This window comes from Elephas maximus, chromosome 5 (assembly GCF_024166365.1).
Source record: "Elephas maximus indicus isolate mEleMax1 chromosome 5, mEleMax1 primary haplotype, whole genome shotgun sequence".
Classification (NCBI taxonomy): Eukaryota; Metazoa; Chordata; class Mammalia; order Proboscidea; family Elephantidae; genus Elephas; species Elephas maximus.
The window spans coordinates 70336948-70356525 of NC_064823.1; the positions used below are offsets into that span (position 1 = coordinate 70336948).

The following is a 19578-nucleotide window of genomic DNA, read 5'->3' on the forward strand; positions in this document are numbered from 1 at the left end:
TTAGATTCTTTATTTAGAAAACATTTGTACTTTTTTTTTCCCTTGGAAAAAATTAACTAAGAACACACAAATATGGAGACAAAATAATATGCCCTCCCCTACAGTAAATAGATTTGGAAGATGCATAAGGCACACAGCTGAGGGTAGAAAAAATACCAGAACTGGACAACTTACACATGGCAGGATGTTTCCTACACAGTTGACTGAAACCAAAGATGTTTCTAATATGATGTAGCATACAGTACTTGCTGAATTTTGTTTCAAAAATAAAATATACTATAACTAACTTTTTGAGGGCCAGTAAATGAAAAATGTATCATAAAGGATATATTGTCCACAGAAAGTGAGATCTTTAATTTTTTAAAGGTTTTTTCTTTTTTCAACAAAATAGTCACTAACAGAGTGGCATCTGGGGTCTTTAAAGCTTACAAGCGGCCATCTAAGATGCATTAATTGGTCCCAACCCAGCTGGAGCAAAGGAGAATGAAGAACACCAAAGACAAGGAAAATATTAGCCAAAGAGACTAATGGTCAACATAAACCAGAGACTCCACCAGCCTGAGACCAAAAGAACTAGATGGTGCCTAGCTACCACCAATGACCGTCCCGACAGGGAACACAACGGAGAGTTCCAGACAGAGCAAAAGAAAAGTACAGAGCAGAACGCAAATTCATGTAAAAAAAAAAAAAAAAGACTTAATGGTCTGACCAAGATTGGAGGAACCCCTGAAACTATGGCCCCTGACGCTCTGTTAACTCAGAACTAAAACTGTTCCTGAAACCTACCCTTCAGACAAAGATTAGATGGAACTAAAAAAAAAAAAATAATACACACGAGGAGTGTGCATCTTAGTTCAATCAGATACACAAGATCAAATGGGCAGCTCTTATCTGGAGGCAGGATGAGAAGGCAGGAAGGGACAGGAACTGGTTGAGTGGATACAGGGAACCTGGAGTGGAAATGGGAGTGTGCTGTCACATTGTGGGGATTGCAGCCAATGTCACAAATATGTGTTTAAATTTTTGTATGAGAAATTAACTTGAGCTGTAAACTTTCACCTGAACAATATATATACATACATACATATATATATGTATATATATAAACAAATACAGCAAAGCCTGCGAAAATCAGAACCTGTGTAAGGTGGAAATCTGTCAGAGAAGGAAAACTCAAATATTTTCCACTAAAACGAGCAATAGAAAAGTGGTAAGACTGCACCCTGTCAAAGATGGAAAACTTTTGAGGCTCAGAAAAACAAGGCAGTCTCATTGAGTTCCAGCTCTGACAGGTTTCACTGGAATATAAACTGACAAATAAAGGATTATGAGGATAAATTACAGAGATAGGCCCACACTTACAATCCATTCACTTCACTGCTCATAGGCAAGCTACTGCAGCAAAGTCAAAGCTGGATTTTATACACAGTAGATACAGTGCTGGAGGATGTCATTCACTTTTTAGAAGACCTTTAAGATAAAACAGACCCCTTACAATACCTCAGTAATAAGACAGGCAGTGAGCAAGAGAATCTGTTGTACAGCCCAGAGAGGTATTTATTATCTTGCATCAAAGTCCTGGAAGAGGTGTTGAAATAAAGATGAGAGGTATGTTTTTCTTTTATAGGAAGATACGTATTCTAAATTTTCTGTGCTGTTCCATGGGACATGTGGCAATTGGTAGTATGCCACCCAGCAGATAATTTCAAAATATAATAATAACTACATGTAATTTGTCCACTCAATATAAATGCAATGTTTTAATAAGGAGCAATGAGAAGCTACTTTTTGAACGTGCTAAAAAAGAAGCTATTGAAAATGACTCTTCCTAGTGTTTCTATGCGCGTTTGTTACAGAAAGCAATATAATATTGTTTTTATTGCCTATAAAAATTCTCATACCTGAACACTTGGAAACATTCTATAAAATATCTGACCAGTATTCCTCAAAATTGTCAAGGTCATCAAAAATAAGAAAAGTCTGTGCAACTGTCAGTCTCAAAGAGCCTAAGGAGAGGAAACAACTAAATGTAATATCCTGTCCTGGAACAGAAAAAGGACATTGGGTAAAAGCTAAGGAAATCTGAGGGAAGAATGGACTATAGTTAATAACAGTGTATCAACACTGGTTCATTAGTGGTGACAAATGCAGCATATGAACAATAGGGGAAACTGGATGTGGGTTTTAAGTGGGTTGCATGGGAATTCTCTGTACTATCTTTGCAACAGTCCTGTAAATCCAAAACTACTCAAAATAAAAAGTTTACTTTAAAAAAACAAACTTGTAAACAGAATTTTCTAAACTGTTTGTAAATCTTCCAAAGGGTTGCATGAGTTTTCAACTCACATGTTAAAGAGAGAAAATTGCTGCATCTTACAAGTAATTTAAAAAGAAGACTTAATAACTATCAGTCAATGGAAATTTACTAGGCAAACTTTAATAAAAACATCTGCATAATTAGTACATGGGATGAAAATAAGACCCATCATTTAATAAGTCCAACCAACACTGCACTCCTTCCATTTGGATCTGATTATCTTTGTGAAATACCTCTTTTTTACTATGACTAAAATTAAAAATCAGTATCTAAATAAAGTGAATTGGATTGTTAAATCTATGTATGAAAAAGTGTAATGCCAAGAGTTTAAAAATATACAATATGCAATCATATTGTTCATACCATAATACTATTAGTTAGAGCAAAAAGATTCTCTGCAACCTTTTCATTAGTAAATTAATAAAAAGTAGTTTGTAATCCTTATATTTGATATTCATCACATCCATTTTCAGTTCCATTTCTGCATTGTTTTGGAATACATACACACATATATATTACTTGAATGTATTCGTGGCTCATGCTCAATTTTTTTTTTATTGATAGGAGTATGAGACCATAGGCAATAGGTTTTGTTTTTCTTTTTTTCTGTCGAGTTATCTTATGTACAGCTGGCTGATGGCATTTCATCCTGCTACAATGACATCTGCATCATTGCAATGTTTGTGTCTAGTCTTTACCTTGGCTCCTTACTTGCTTTGAGCTCCTCCAAAAACATAAAAAAAAAAAAGCAGATATTTGCATGTAGATTATATACTCAGTCTTAATTGCTGATCTTTTAGTAAAAACTAAGCTTACTTAATTCCAAACAAGGCAAGGCGTAACTAGAAAGACAAATGAACTCTAAAAGGACTCACTCCAGAACATAACATAAATGGTTTTTGGACTCCGCCTGTGTTGCAGTCTCCCCCATTGTTCTCTTCCACACATCCATAACCTTTTACTACTGCCTGGCCTCTGAGAACCACATTCGATTTCATCTGAACTGAAACACTTGAGAGTGAACGGAGCCTCTCCCAGATAAACCTACCTAAGGAGCCCTGATTTTTTTTTGGGGGGGGGGCGGTTTTAAGGAGGCCTGATGATACAATGGTTAAGCACCTGGTTGCTAACAAAAAGGTTGGTGGTTCAAACCCATGCATTGGCTTCATAGGAGAAAGATGTGGCAATCTGCTTCTGTAAAGATTACAGTCTAGGAAACCCCATGAGGCAATTCTACTTTGTCATATAGGGTTGCTGTGAGTCAGAATTAACTCAACAGCACCTAACAAGTCACCTAACTGGGTTGTGTGAAACAGAAATCCTCAGCAGACAGAACACATCAAAAGCTGGCCTGAGAGGGCGGAGCCAAGATGGCGGACTAGGCAGACGCTACCTCGGATCCCTCTTACAACAAAGACACGGAAAAACAAGTGAATCGATCACATACATAACAATCTAGGAACCCTGAACAACAAACACAGATTTAGAGACAGAGAACGAACTAATACGGGGAAGCAGCGATTGTTTCCAGAGCCTGGAGCCAGCGTACCAGTCAGGTACGGCACAAGCACAGAGAGCTGCTCCACCCCCCTGTACTAACCCCGGGAGGGGGACCAGCCGGTTCCACGGGCGGTGTGGGACGCAGCCGGTAGGAGAAGTCCCCAGGAGGCACCGACTGGTATTGGAGCGGGGAGAACAGGGTCCCAGCCGGGACACTCGGTCACGGCACAAGCACGAGGAGCTGCTCCACCCATCTGAACTAACCCCGGGAGGAGGCCCAACTGGTTCTCGGGGGCGGCACGGCCACGTGGCTGGAGGGACGAGAAGTCCCTGGGAGGCAGCGACTGATTTTGGAGTCGAGAGTGCATCATCCCAGTAGGGGAGCCTTGACGCTGGGCGTGGGGCTGGAAGCGGAGGATCTGACCGTGACTCCAGCGGGCCAGACCCCTCGGGGGCAATCTCCACACAGCCAGCACACATAGGTGACGCGCCCGCGGGAATCTCAGATATAATAGTCATTCCAAGCGAGACAAACAACTCCGGCTATATTCTCAGGTGCTACTCTCCTATCTCTCCATTCCCTCCCCTACCCTCCCCAGGCGGCTTCATTAACATCTGAATAGCCTGAGCCAGAGGGAGAACTCTGCTAGGGATCTGACTGCATTTTTTTTTAGCGGATTTTCTGGAAAAACTAGTTTCCCAGTGATGGCTCGGAGACAACAATCCATATCAAACCACTTAAAGAAGCAGACCATGACAGCTTCTCCAACCCCCCAAACAAAAGAATCAAAATCTTTCCCAAATGAAGATACAATCTTGGAATTATCAGATACAGAATATAAAAAACTAATTTACAGAATGCTTAATGATATCACAAATGAAATTAGGATAACTGCAGAAAAAGCCAGGGAACACACCGATAAAACTGTTGAAGAACTCAAAAAGATTATTCAAGAACATAGTGGAAAAATTAATAAGTTGCAAGAATCCATAGAGAGACAACATGTAGAAATCCAAAAGATTAACAATAAAATAACAGAATTAGACAATGCACTAGGAAGTCAGAGGAGCAGACTCGAGCAATTAGAATGCAGACTGGTACATCTGGAGGACCAGGGAATCAACACCAACATAGCTGGAAAAAAATCAGATAAAAGAATTAAAAAAAATGAAGAAACCCTAAGAATTATGTGGGACTCTATCAAGAAGGATAACCTGCGGGTGATTGGAGTCCCAGAACAGGGAGGAGGGACAGAAAACACAGAGAAAATAGTTGAAGAACTCATGACAGAAAACTTCCCTGACATCATGAAAGACGAAAGGATATCTATCCAAGATGCTCATCGAACCCCATTTAAGATTGATACAAAAAGAAAAACACCAAGACATATTATCATCAAACTCACCAAAACCAAAGATAAACAGAAAATTTTAAAAGCAGCCAGGGAGAAAAGAAAGGTTTCCTTCAAGGGAGAATCAATAAGAATATGTTCTGACTACTCAGCAGAAACCAAGAAGGCAAGAAGGGAATGGGACGACATATACAGAACACTGAAGGAGAAAAACTGCCAGCCAAGGATCATATATCCAGCAAAACTCTCTCTGAAATATGAAGGCGAAATTAAGATATTTACAGACAAACACAAGTTTAGAGAATTTGCAAAAACCAAACCAAAGCTACAAGAAATACTAAAGGATATTGTTTGGTCAGAGAACCAATAATATCAGATATCAGCACAACACATGGTCACAAAACAGAATGTCCTGATATCAACTCAAATAGGGAAATCACAAAAACAAACAAATTAAGATTAATTAAAAAAAAAATACACATAACGGGGAATCATGGAAGTCAATAGGTAAAAGATCACAATAATCAAAAAGAGGGACTAAATACAGGAGGCACTGAACTGCCATATGGAGAGTGATACAAGGCGATATAGAACAATACAAGTTAGGTTTTTACTTAGAAAAATAGGGGTAAATAATAAGGTAACCACAAAAAGGTATAACAACTCTATAACTCAAGATAAAAACCAAGAAAAACGTAACGACTCAACTAACATAAAGTCAAGCACTATGAAAATGAGGATCTCACAATTTACTAAGAAAAACGCCTCAGCACAAAAAAGTATGTGGAAAAATGAAATTGTCAACAACACACATAAAAAGGCATCAAAATGACAGCACTAAAAACTTATTTATCTATAATTACCCTGAATGTAAATGGACTAAATGCACCAATAAAGAGACAGAGAGTCACAGACTGGATAAAGAAACACGATCCATCTATATGCTGCCTACAAGAGACACACCTTAGACTTAGAGACACAAACAAACTAAAACTCAAAGGATGGAAAAAAGTATATCAAGCAAACAATAAGCAAAAAAGAAGAGGAGTAGCAATATTAATTTCTGACAAAATAGACTTTAGACTTAAATCCACCACAAAGGATAAAGAAGGACACTATATAATGATAAAAGGGACAATTGATCAGGAAGACATAACCATATTAAATATTTATGCACCCAATGACAGGGCTGCAAGATACATAAATCAAATTTTAACAGAACTGAAAAGTGAGATAGATACCTCCACAATTATAGTAGGAGACTTCAACACACCACTTTCGGAGAAGGACAGGACATCCAGTAAGAACCTCAATAGAAACACGGAAGACCTAATAACTACAATCAACCAACTTGACCTCATTGACTTATACAGAACTCTCCACCCAACTGCTGCAAAATATACTTTTTTTTCTAGCGCACATGGAACATTCTCTAGAATAGACCACATATTAGGTCATAAAACAAACCTTTGCAGAGTCCAAAACATCGAAATATTACAAAGCATCTTCTCAGACCACAAGGCAATAAAACTAGAGATCAATAACAGAAAAACTAGGGAAAAGAAATCAAATACTTGGAAAATGAACAATACCCTCCTGAAAAAAGACTGGGTTATAGAAGACATCAAGGAGGGAATAAGGAAATTCTTAGAAAGCAACGAGAATGAAAATACTTCCTATCAAAACCTCTGGGACACAGCAAAAGCAGTGCTCAGAGGCCAATTTATATCAATAAATGCACACATACAAAAAGAAGAAAGAGCCAAAATCAGAGAACGGTCCCGACAACTTGAACAAATAGAAAGTGAGCAACAAAAGAATCCATCAGGCACCAGAAGAAAACAAATAATAAAAATTAGAGCTGAACTAAATGAATTAGAGAACAGAAAAACAATTGAAAGAATTAACAAAGCCAAAAGCTGGTTCTTTGAAAAAATTAACAAAATTGATAAACCATTGGCTAGACTGACTAAAGAAATACAGGAAAGGAAACAAATCACCCGAATAAGAAATGAGAAGGACCACATCACAACAGAACCAAATGAAATTAAAAGAATCATTTCAGATTACTACGAAAAATTGTACTCTAACAAATTTGAAAACCTAGAAGAAATGGATGAATTCCTGGAAAAACACTACCTACCTAAACTAACACATTCAGAAGTAGAACAACTAAATAGACCCATAACAAAAAAAGAGATTGAAACGGTAATCAAAAAACTCCCAACAAAAAAAAGCCCTGGCCTGGACAGTTTCACTGCAGAGTTCTACCAAACTTTCAGAGAAGAGTTAACACCACTACTACTAAAGGTATTCCAAAGCATAGAAAATGACGGAATACTACCCAACTCATTCTATGAAGCCACCATCTCCCTGATACCAAAACCAGGTAAAGACATTACAAAAAAAGAAAACTACAGACCTATATCCCTCATGAACATTGATGCAAAAATCCTCAACAAAATTCTAGCCAATAGAATCCAACAACACATCAAAAAAATAATTCACCCTGATCAAGTGGGATTTATACCAGGTATGCAAGTCTGGTTTAATATCAGAAAAACCATTAATGTAATCCACCACATAAATAAAACAAAAGACAAAAACCACATGATCTTATCAATTGATGCAGAAAAGGCATTTGACAAAGTCCAACACCCATTCATGATAAAAACTCTTACCAAAATAGGAATTGAAGGAAAATTCCTCAACATAATAAAGGGCATCTATGCAAAGCCAACAGCCAATATCACTCTAAATGGAGAGAACCTGAAAGCATTTCCCTTAAGAACGGGAACCAGACAAGGATGCCCTTTATCCCCGCTCTTATTCAACATCGTGTTGGAAGTCTTAGCCAGGGCAATTAGGCTAGACAAAGAAATAAAAGGTATCCGGATTGGCAAGGAAGAAGTAAAGTTATCACTATTTGCAGATGACATGATTATATACACAGAAAACCCTAAGGAATCCTCCAGAAAACTACTGAAACTAATAGAAGAGTTTGGAAGAGTCTCAGGTTATAAAATAAACATACAAAAATCACTTGGATTCCTCTACATCAACAAAAAGAACACCGAAGAGGAAATAACCAAATCAATACCATTCAGAGTAGCCCCCAAGAAGATAAGATACTTAGGAAGAAATCTTACCAAGGATATAAAAGACCTATACAAAGAAAACTACAAAGCTCTACTACAAGAAATTCAAAAGGACATACTTAAGTGGAAAAACATACCCTGCTCATGGATAGGAAGACTTAACATAGTAAAAATGTCTATTCTACCAAAAGCCATCTATACATTTAACGCACTTCCGATCCAAATTCCAATGTCATATTTTAAGGGGATAGAGAAACAAATCACCAATTTCATATGGAAGGGAAAGAAGCCCCGGATAAGCAAAGCACTACTGAAAAAGAAGAAGAAAGTGGGAGGCCTCACCTTACCTGACTTCAGAACCTATTATACAGCCACAGTAGTCAAAACAGCCTGGTATTGGTACAACAACAGACACATAGACCAATGGAACAGAATTGAGAACCCAGACATAGATCCATCCACGTATGAGCAGCTGATATTTGACAAAGGACCAGCGTCGATTAACTGGGGAAAAGATAGCCTTTTTAACAAATGGTGCTGGCATAACTGGATATCCATTGGCAAAAAAATGAAACAGGACCCATACCTTACACCATGCACAAAAACTAACTCCAAGTGGATCAAAGACCTAAACATAAAGACTAAAACGATAAAGATCATGGAAGAAAAAATTGGGACAACCCTAGGAGCCCTAATACAAGGCATAAACAGAATACAAAACATTACCAAAAATGATGAAGAGAAACCCGATAACTGGGAGCTCCTAAAAATCAAACACCTATGCTCATCTAAAGACTTCTCCAAAAGAGTAAAAAGACCACCTACAGATTGGGAAAGAATTTTCAGCTATGACATCTCCGACCAGCACCTGATCTCTAAAATCTACATGATTCTGTCAAAACTCAACCACAAAAAGACAAACAACCCAATCAAGAAGTGGGCAAAGGATATGAACACGCACTTCACTAAAGAAGATATTCAGGCAGCCAACAGATACATGAGAAAATGCTCTCGATCATTAGCCATTAGAGAAATGCAAATTAAAACTACCATGAGATTCCACCTCACACCAGCAAGGCTGGCATTAATCCAAAAAACACAAAATAATAAATGTTGGAGAGGCTGCGGAGAGATTGGAACTCTTATACACTGCTGGTGGGAATGTAAAATGGTACAACCACTTTGGAAATCTATCTGGCGTTATCTTAAACAGTTAGAAATAGAACTACCATACAACCCAGAAATCCCACTCCTCGGAATATACCCTAGAGATACAAGAGCCTTCATACAAACAGATATATGCACACCCATGTTTATTGCAGCTCTGTTTACAATAGCAAAAAGTTGGAAGCAACCAAGGTGTCCATCAACGGATGAATGGGTAAATAAATTGTGGTATATTCACACAATGGAATACTACGCATCGATAAAGTACAGTGACGAATCTCTGAAACATTTCATAACATGGAGGAACCTGGAAGGCATTATGCTGAGCGAAATGAGTCAGAGGCAAAAGGACAAATATTGTATAAGACCACTATTATAAGATCTTGAGAAATAGTAAACCTGAGAAGAACACATACTTTTGTGGTTACGAGGGGGGGAGGGAGGGAGGGTGGGAGAGGGTTTTTTATTGATTACTCAGTAGATAAGAACTGCTTTAGGTGAAGGGAAAGACAACACTCAATACATGGAAGGTCAGCTCAATTGGACTGGACCAAAAGCAGTTTCCGGGATAAAATGAATGCTTCAAAGGTCAGCGGAGCAAGCGCGGGGGTCTGGGGAACATGGTTTGCAGGGACTTCTAAGTCAATTGGCAAAATAATTCTATTATGAAATCATTCTGCATCCCACTTTGAAATGTGGCATCTGGGGTCTTAAATGCTAACAAGCGGCCATCTAAGATGCAGCAATTGGTCTCAACCCACCTGGAGCAAAGGAAAATGAAGAACACCAAGGACACACGACAACTAAGAGCCCAAGAGACAGAAAGGGCCACATGAACCAGAGACCTACATCATCCTGAGACCAGAAGAACTAGTTGGTGCCCGGCCACAATCGATGACTGCCCTGACAGGGAGCACAGCAGAGGACCCCTGAGGGAGCAGGAGATCAGTGGGATGCAGACCCCAAATTCTCATAAAAAGACCAAACTTAATGGTCTGACTGAGACTGGAGGAATCCCGGCGGCCATGCTCCCCAGACCTTCTGTTGACACAGGACAGGAACCATCCCCGAAGGCAAGTCATCAGAAATGAAACGGACTGGTCAGCGGGTGGGAGAGAGACGCTGATGAAGAGTGAGCTAATTATATCAGGTGGACACTTGAGATTGTGTTGGCAACTCTTGTCTGGAGGGGGGATGGGAGGATAGAGAGAGAGGGAAGCCTGCAAAATTGTCAAGAAAGGAGAGACTGAAAGGGCTGACTCAAGACGGGGAGAGCAAGTGGGAGTAGGGAGTGAGATGTATGTAAACTTATATGTGACAGGCTGATTGGATTTGTAAACGTTCACTTGAAGCTTAATAAAAGTTATTAAAAAAAAAAAAAGCTGGCCTGAGGACCCCAGGGGTCATGGCCCCCAGACCTTCTGTTGGCCCAGGACAGGAACCATTCCCAAAGCCAACTCTTCAGGCAGAAATTGGACTGGACAATGCATTGGAGAGGGATGCTGGTGAGGAGTGAGCTTCTTGGATCAGGTGAACACTTGAGACTATGTTGGCATCTCCCCCCTGGAGGGGAGATGAGAGGGTAAAGGGGGTTAGAAGCTGGCGAAATGGACACAAAAAGAGAGAGTGGAGGGAGGGAGCGGGTTGTCTCATTAAGGGGAGAGCAATTGGGAGTATGTAGCAAGGTGTATATAAGTTTTTGTGTGAGAGACTGACTTGATTTGTAAACTTTCACTTAAAGCACAATAAATATTTAAAAAAAAAAAAAAAGCTGGCCTGAGCAAGGCCCATGGAAACCTACTTCTGTTCCACCTCTCTGATAATCATGTTTCCTTCATGGTTAAGTGTTATGGCTGCTAACCAAAAGGTTGACAGTTCAAATCCACCTGGTATTCCTTGGAAACTCTATGGGGCAGTTCTGCCCTGTCCTATAGGGTCACTATGAGTTGGAATTGACTAGATGGCAACGGGTTTGGTTTTTTAAGAAAACCTGGAGGTGTAGTGGTTAAGAGCTACAGCTACTAACCAAAGTTCAGCAGTTTGAATCCACCAGGCACTCCTTGGAAACCTTGTCGGACAGTTCTACTCTGACCTATAAGGTTGCTATGAGTTGGAATCAACTTGACAGCAGTGGCTTTTTTTTTTTTTGGTTATGAGGCAATATAGCTTAGTGGTCTAATATAAAGTCTTTGGAGCTGACCCTGCATGGTTCAAAGATAAGGTCTATGTTGGTACACATAGTTAACTCTTTTGTGTTTAAAAGAGTTCTATAAAATGGGGATAATAATGGTGCCTACCTGTAGACATTTTAAGTATTTCCTGACTTAATACAGGCAAAACACATAGACCAATGGCTGGTTCAGAAGGTACTCAGTAAACATTCTCTAGCTACCTGTGCGGAGACACCCCTGTGCCCCCGCCATGCTAGGCACATAGAATACCCCCCTTCAGAACATTTCCCAGCCTCAGAACACTTCAGAGTCTCACAACATTTTAAGCTTTTCAGAGGCATTGCACCCTGCAAGGGTATTGATATGTTTACATGTCTACCTTTTCCATGAGTGTCTGAAACCCTACTTGTGTGCTGTGTTGTCACTTGTATACTATAAACATCCCAATGTTTAACAATCATTTTTTTGAACGAGTAGACCTATAATTTTAATTTTCAGAAGTCTTGGTAAATGCCTTACATTGAAAAACAGCAAAATAACCCCTATTTATAAATAGAGTCCCTGGGTGGTGCAAAGAGTTAACACGCTCAGCTGTAACCAAAAGTTTGGTGACACCTTCGTAGAAAGCCCCGGCAATCTACTTCCAAAAAATTTGCCATTGAAAACCCAAAGGAGAACAGTTCTACTCTGACACACATGGGGTCACCGTGAGTTGGAATTGACTCGACAGCAACTAGTAGTCTATAAATTCCTTGAGGAACTTATAGACACGCTAGTTTTGGTGTTATAGGACATGTGTCTTGAAAAATGCTCAACAAATATTTGTTGAACTGAATTAATGGAAATATCCCTTAAAGAGTCACTTATTCAAATATTTATTGAACATGTTCTAGGCAATACAGATACGACAAAACAGAAAATAAAAATCCCTGTCTTCATGGAGTTTATATTCTAGCAAAAGAAACAGACAATAAAAAAGATAAATAATGAAGAAGTGAGGGGAGGGGAAACATAATTAAGTAAGACAGAGAAAACAATGGTAGGTAGTTTATGTAGGGCATTATTAGTAGGGTGCCTATATATCCTAGTTTTCCTGGGAGAGTCCCAGTTTAGGCCTATTTTTCCAGTATAATTATTAATAGACCTGTTTTCACTCAAAAGTGTCCAAGCTTGGGAAATAAATGTTATTTCAATGTCATTTCTATGACTTTAACTTTTACTCTGAAATAGGAAGACATTTTTGTTACTCGACTGAAAATAGATAAAAGAAATGTTCAGCTACAGGAAGCCAAGGCTATCGCAAGAATCTGTAAGAGAGACAATGGTGACTTGGATTTTGGTGGTAACAGTTAAATTGGTGAGATGTCAACTTCTTTATATATATTGAAGGTAGAGCTATGAGAATTTGCTGATGGATCATATAGATGTTCAGTAGGAAATAAAGAGAAGAATCAAGGATGACTGTAAGGTTTTTGGTGGGAACATATGGAAGAATAGAACTGCCACTTACCAAGATGAGGAAGACTATGAGAGGAACAGGTGTGAGGAAGATTTGGGGTAATTTTTGGACATATTATATTAGAAATGCCAATCATATATCTAACTAAGGATGCAAAACAGCTGTAAGTTTGAGAAACAGTGGCAAATAGAACATACTTAAAATCGTAAGGCTGGATGAGCTTACTAAGGGAGAGAGTATAGATGGAGAAAAGTAGACCGTTACTGCTTTCTAAAGTACTCTAACATGGAGGAATCAGGAAGATGGGAAGGAAACCATGAAGAACATGAGAAGAGAGGCTCAGAGAAGGGGAATGAAAACCAGGCAGGTACAGCATCCTGAATGGCAAGTGGAGAAATTAAGGCAATGCTCCTGATAGGTCAAAGAAGATGAGGGCTAAGAACTGACTATAGGCTTTAACGACACATGTATCATTGAGGCATTAATGAGGGCGATGAGTTCAGGAGATAATGAGAGGTGACAACTTAGTGACAGCATGCATAAACAACTCTTTCAAAGGTGAGGAATAGAAATAGAGAGGTATCATGAGGGGGAAAGCTTTTGTTTGTTCTGTTTGATTTTTTTTTTTTAAGATTGGAAAAATGACAACAATTTGCATACTGATGTAAGTGATCCAGAACAGAGTAGACACGATGATATAGAAATGAGAGAACTGCTGGGGCAATTACTTTGTGTAGGTGAGAGGCGATATATATTCATAGACAAGTGAAGGGGTTAACCTTAGCTAGGACGATAGGAGGGTATCCAGGTAAATGAAGAGAAAGTAGAATATATGGCCATAAATACAGGTAGGTGAGTAGGTGAAAGCACGTGGAATTTCTCTTCTGACTGTTTTGACTTTTTTTCAGTAAAATAAGAAGCAAAGTCATCAACAAGAAGTAAGAATGGGAAAGGTGTTTGAAGTTTGAGGGAGGGAAGAAAGCATGAAATACTCACTTACAATAGAAAAGTGACTGGACTAAAAGCCACAGTATTGGACAATGTGTTAAGTTGTATTAATGTCAAAAAAAAACCTCATTGCCCTATCCTACTAGCTCCTCCTTACCAAGACTGTCCCTGTAGGAAGATTATACTTCCTGCCTCATTGATGGTAAGATTGGCCATGTGACTTTGAAATAAAATATAAATGGAATTGACGTGCACTGCTTTAGAATAGAACTTTAAAAAACAGAAGTGGTTCTACCATCTGTTCTTTCCTCTTGCCATGAGAACAGCAAACGTCCCAGGAAGGAACTTTCATTAGCCTGTGTCCCAGAGCCAAAGCTGATCCATGGTGTGCACTTAATGTGAATAATAAAGATCCCATAGCTACTGAGACTTTGGGGTTTTCTGAGGTCATAACTAGATTAAGTTGACTTCTTTAGGTACTTTAATGACTAAGGTGCAGCTGACCTAAGCCATGATATTTTCAATCATTTCATATTCATGCAAAAACTAGACAATGAAAAAGTAAAACCAAAGAAAAATTGATGCATTTAAATTTACAGTGTTGGTAAAGAATATTGAAGATACCATGGGCTGCTAGAAGAATGAACAAATCTGTTTTGGAAGAAGCACAGCCAAAATACTCCCGAGAGGCAAAGATGGTTAGACTTCATCTCATGTACTTTGGACATGGTATCAGGAAGGACTAATCCTTGGAGAAAGACGTCATGCTTCGTAGACGGCCAGCAAAAAAGAGGAAGACCCTCAAAGAGATAAAATGATACAGTGGCTGCATCAACAGGCTCAAATATACCTACATTTCATTCTGTTAAACATAAGTTCACTACAAGTTGAAGCTGACTCAAGGGTGCCTAACAACATAGCAGGCAGAATTAAGGGCTTACCTGAAGTTACCAACATGAACATAAAGTAAGACCTTTCATTGTGGCTATGGGTTTTCTCCCAGCCACATTCATCTGCATGAAAACAGAAATGGTATGGGCGCAGAGTTGGATTCAAACAAGGTTGTGAATCATTCAAGAGGGTGTAAGGAAGGAAGAAACAGGCAAGTGATTTAAAAGTGTTTATAAAGAACTGTAGGAAACGCTGGTGGCGTAGTGGTTAAGCGCTATGGCTGCTAACCAAGAGGTCAGCAGTTCAAATCCGCCAGGCGCTCCTTGGAAACTCTATAGGGCAGTTCTACTCTGTCCTATAGGGTCGCTATGAGTGGGAATCGACTCGACGGCAGTGGGTTTGATTTTTGGATAAAGAACTAATTACAACAATTGACCATGACATTTAAGCCAGGTAAGGAAGAAATAAGAACGTGAGGGCATTGAGGAAAAGTGAAAAGGTGGTAGGGGAAATATACTGAGGATCTTTGTGCGAATCAAAGAACTTTTGATGTTTAGGTACAGGAGGGAGTAACAGAAATGACAAGAGTTTGTGGTCAGATCATGGGTTGCTGGTTCTATGGAAGAATAGCTGTTATTGCTAGAGACAAGGTCTAGGGTAGTGCCGGTCAAAGTAGTTACAGGCCAGAGCTAATCTATGAACCTCACTACCAGTCCACGATAAGTGCAGAAAACAATTAGAAATTTTTCCATTAATTTGGCAATGCCATGACACCCAAATATTTCATCAGTAAGCTTGCAGTTTTTTTCTGTCTGCATTTTTCAGCAATTTATTTTTATTTCATTTTCCAAAAGCATCAGCCCATATGGATTAGACATTACAAAGAAAATAAACAATAACCACAATAAAAAAAGAGGGTTTTTACCTTTTTAGAAAGCTTTAGAAGAGAAGCAACTGTCAAAGTTTTGGTCCCTGGACTCCTTCACGTTATTGAAAACTATAGAGAACAGAAGAAAAAAATTATTGTATATTATATCAATGTTTACTGTATTCAAAATTGAAACAGACCCTCCAGCCAACATGGCACCATAGACAGAAGCACACCATCCCTCCACAGCAAAGACCCAAAAAACTAAGTAAAACAGAGACGAACATCATTCCCTGAACCTGAAGTGCCAAATGAAGAGACAGAGAGCTCAGCCAAGCACTAAAAGGAATAAGAAACTGACAGAGAAGGGAGAGAGAGGAAAGATACATGCAGAGGGCCTCATTAGCTAATGCAGCACGAATCCGCCATCTTGGACTCCAGTCGGGGATCGGCAGCCAGGGAACATGGGAAAGTAGCTTCAGGGAACTCCCAGCAGGAGACAGAGCACCTGGTAGCCAGCAATACACGCTTTCCCACCCCACATTCTCTCCCTGCTGCTCTATCTCTGAGATTCCTGGCTGGTTGTGGCGGCTCAGCCCGTGGGAAGTGCAGCATCCCCGCCTCTTATATTCACCCCACCCACTTCAGAGATCCCTGAACAGGGAGTACCGGAAAGCAGCTTCAGAAAGTTCCCAGCAGGAGACAGAGCATCCAGTAAGGAACCATGTATGCCCTCCTATCCCCCTCTCTCCTTCCCCCCACCTCCTCTGCTTCCTGCCAGCCACAGGGTTTTGGCCAGGAGGCAACTGCTTTGGCCTCAGGGTGTTTGGATTCGCCCTCCCCATACTGGCTGGGCCCCTGAGTTGGTGTTGGTCTTTTCCATCTCTTTTGGTTTCTTCTGTTTCTCCTACCACCTCCCCTTCATTCCTCTGGAGCACCTGGCTCTGTATGCCATCTTTCCTTCTTCTTGAAAGGCTGTGCAGCCACACTTGACTGGGAAACCACTTCCCAGGCCTATGACACCACACTGGTGGGATCCCCGGGGCTTCTTTTTCCTTTATTTTGTTTTGTTCTTTTTTGCTGGTTGTTTTTTTTTTTTTTCTTTTCCCAGCTTGGGAGCCCCTTCTAGCCAGGCTGCACTGCACAGCTGAGGAGCCACTCCCCGAATCTGCACAGCTGCATAGGTGGGATCGCTGGGGGCATTTCTTTTCTTCTCCTTTGTTTCTTCCTCTCTCTCTCTTTCTTTTTCTTTTCTCCTTTTCTCTCTCTTTTTCCCTTTCTTTCTGGCTTCATTTCTCAGTTCTCATCTCTCTATACTTCTTTTCCTGTCTCCTGAATACCTGGTGCTGTGTGACATCTATACCCCCTCTTTCCAGGCTAGACTCTACCGTCTGGGAGCCACTCCCCCAGTCTTAACAGCCCCACCAGTTGGACTTGGGGACTCCTGGTGGCTTTTCTTTTCCAAATTTTTATCTAGTTATTTTTTTCTTTCTTTTTTCCCTTTTGCTTTTCTCCATTTCTCAGTTTCTCATCTCTCCACTTCAAGCTCCCTTAGCACTCTTTTTTTTTTTCTCTGTCTCTGTTTGCTTGTTTGTTTTTGGCTCCTGTTTTTCTCCCCTCTTTCCCACACCCCTATTAGCTCCACATATGAAAACCTCCCCTCTCTTTCCTGCCTACCTGCACCATGCACTGAACATCACACTCCCAAACAGCAGAAGCACAGCCTACTGGAACCTGCCCAGCATTGATTCCTGGCTCGCCCTAGTGTGTGCCACAAACAACCCATCCCAGCCCCTCCCCTTCAGCTGGATCTGCCCTGCTGCACCATAGCTGAATGACTGGCCCTCCCCATTGGACAAGGAGGTGAAAAGTATCGTGACTAACAAGTATCGCAAACAACAAAGAACACACAGCCCACCTGCTCAGACATAATCAAATAAAACAAATAAGCTGGAAGAAACAAAAAAAAATCTACAATCAAGAAATGAAGAAAATAACTATTGAATGTCCCAAAGACAGCAGACAAAATCAAAACATATTAAAAAAACAAGACAGGATGTGTCCAGTAGGCATCCAAAATAAAACACTAGATGGCTTTCCAGTAGAAGAAAAAGAACTAGAACTACCTGACAGGGAATTTGAATCTCTAAATATTCAGAGCAATCCAAGAATTAAAGCAAAAAGCAGTCAAGAATGAGGAAAAAATAGACAAATTTTTGGAAAAGGCAGACAAATTCATGGAAAATACAGACCAAAAATGGAACGGTTCAGGAAAATAATACAGGAACAAAATGCCAAAATAAATTCACAACTAGAAATCATATGAAACAACAATCAGAAATCCAAAAGATAAACAACAAGCTTTCAGAAATGGACAGTGTCATAGAAGGGCTGAGGAGCAGGATTGAAATGATTGATGGCAGAATCAGAGAAATTGGACACAAACACTTGGATACAACTCTGAGGAAAAATCAGAAAAAAGAATGCAAAAAAGTGAAGAAATCCTGAGACTTATGTGGGATACAATCAAAAGCAAAAATTTGCTAGTGATTGGAGTTCCAGAACGGGGAGAGAAAATTGAAAACACAGAGAGGAGCATTGAAGAAGTGCTGACAGAAAACTTCCCTAATATCATGAATGATGAAAAGCTGACCATCCAAGAACCTCAACAAACCCCATATATGATAGACCCCAAAAGAAAAACACGAAGGCATATCGTAATCACACTTGCTAAAGCCAAAGAAAAAAAATCCTGCAAGCAGCTCAAGAAAAACAAAAAGTCACATACAGAGGAGAAACACTAAGATTAAGCTCTTATTATTCAGCAGAAACCATGCAGGAAGAAGGCAATGGGATGACATATATAAAACTTTGAGAGAAAAAAATTGTCAACCAGAAATAATTTATCCTGCAAAACTTTTGTTCAAATATGATGGGGAAATTAGGACATTTCCAGATAAATAGAAATTAAGGGAATATGTAAAAACCAAACCAAACTTACAAGAATTATTAAAGGGAGTCCTTCGGTCTGAGAACAAACAACATCACACCACATCACTGTACCAGCCAGATACCAACCTAGGAAATGAACTCTCAAGGACTACCCAAAACCAAAACACTTGCAAAAGGGAACCAGAGAGGCTAATCTATAAATGACAACAATGTCAGAACAATAAAAGAAGGGATAAATGGTACAGGTATAGAACTCTCTAATGGAGAGGAAGACAAGGCAATACCAAGTAATAACAGAGTGGTTCAAACCTAGGAAGATAGGGGTAAATTTCAAGGTAACCACAAAGAAAGTTAGCAAACCTACTCATCACAATAAAGAAGAAAAACAAAGTCTCAATAAAGACAAAATCCACAAAAACAAAAATTCACAAACAAAAGGAACTCAGCACAGGACATTATGCTGAGTGAAATAGGTCCATCACAAAAGGACAAATATTCTATGAGACCACTACTATAAAAACTCATGAAAAGGTTTACATACAAAAAGAAACAATATTTGATGGTTATGAGGGAGGGGAGGGGTGGGGATGGAAAAATACTTAGACAAATGGTAAGCGGTAACTTTGGTGAATGGTAAGACAGTACACAATACTGGGGAAGCCAGCACAACCTGTACAAGACAAGGCCATGGTAGCTTCATAGACACATCCAAACTCCCTGAGAGACCAAACTGCTGGGCTGAGAGCTGTGGGGACCATGGTCTTGGGGAACACCTAGCTCAACTGGCATAACATTGCTTATAAAGAAAATGTCCTACGTTCTACTTTGGTGAGTAGCGTCTGGGGTCTTAAAACC

At 39.7% G+C, this 19578-nt stretch overlaps 1 protein-coding gene across 1 annotated transcript in view; it reads right to left on the bottom strand.

The window, feature by feature from the left end:
- The window catches only part of ARHGAP24 (Rho GTPase activating protein 24), a 703232-nt gene extending 687347 nt beyond the window's left edge, over positions 1-15885 (bottom strand). Inside the window, exon 1 of the mRNA XM_049885808.1 lies at positions 15829-15885. The gene's annotated coding sequence lies outside the window, so the exon portion shown is untranslated. The remainder of the gene's footprint in view (positions 1-15828) is intronic.
- Positions 15886-19578: the final 3693 nt, after the last annotated feature.